At 61.8% G+C, this 539-nt stretch overlaps 1 non-coding gene across 1 annotated transcript; it reads left to right on the top strand.

Moving 5' to 3' along the window:
- Positions 1-245: 245 nt before the first annotated feature.
- On the top strand, positions 246-327 carry TRNAS-GCU (transfer RNA serine (anticodon GCU)). Its single transcript has one exon. It is a non-coding gene; the product is annotated as a tRNA-Ser (tRNA).
- The last annotated feature ends 212 nt before the right edge of the window (positions 328-539 follow it).

Here is a 539-nt window from a genome sequence, read left to right on the forward strand (position 1 = left end):
GGGGAAGCCCAGGCCCAGGCCGAGGTGCTTGCGTCCCGGCTCCGCCCCCGTCGCGACTCCTGGGGGAGCTGAGCCTGCTTTTCGCGTCGCGACTTTTCCAGTCCGGTCGTGGTCCATTCGCGTGGCAGCCGGAGCTGGTCTCCCGGGCGTTCCCGAGCCGCCTCCTGGATCCCCGGCGTCCAGGACAGCCGGGAGCTCCCGAGGGTCAACTCTGCGGTAAAGCACCCCAGACGGCAGCGCGTGGGGACGAAGTGGCCGAGTGGTTAAGGCGATGGACTGCTAATCCATTGTGCTCTGCACGCGTGGGTTCAAGTCCCACCTTCGTCGGTTGCGTGCTTTTGATTTACGATTTTTTTTGAGTCTCCTTCTGGCGTTTCCAGCTTGGGGCCAGCTCCCTTCCAGTACCAGTCGGAGGAGCGCCTGGTTGGCTCAGTGGCAGAGCAGGGGGCTGCAGGCCTTGGGATCGTGGGTTCAAGCCCCACGTTGGTGTAGAGATTACTTAAATAAATAAGCTTGAAAAGAAAGCAATCTGCCCGCTG

This window comes from Panthera uncia, unplaced genomic scaffold (genome assembly GCF_023721935.1).
Source record: "Panthera uncia isolate 11264 unplaced genomic scaffold, Puncia_PCG_1.0 HiC_scaffold_488, whole genome shotgun sequence".
In the NCBI taxonomy this organism is placed as follows: domain Eukaryota; kingdom Metazoa; phylum Chordata; class Mammalia; order Carnivora; family Felidae; genus Panthera; species Panthera uncia.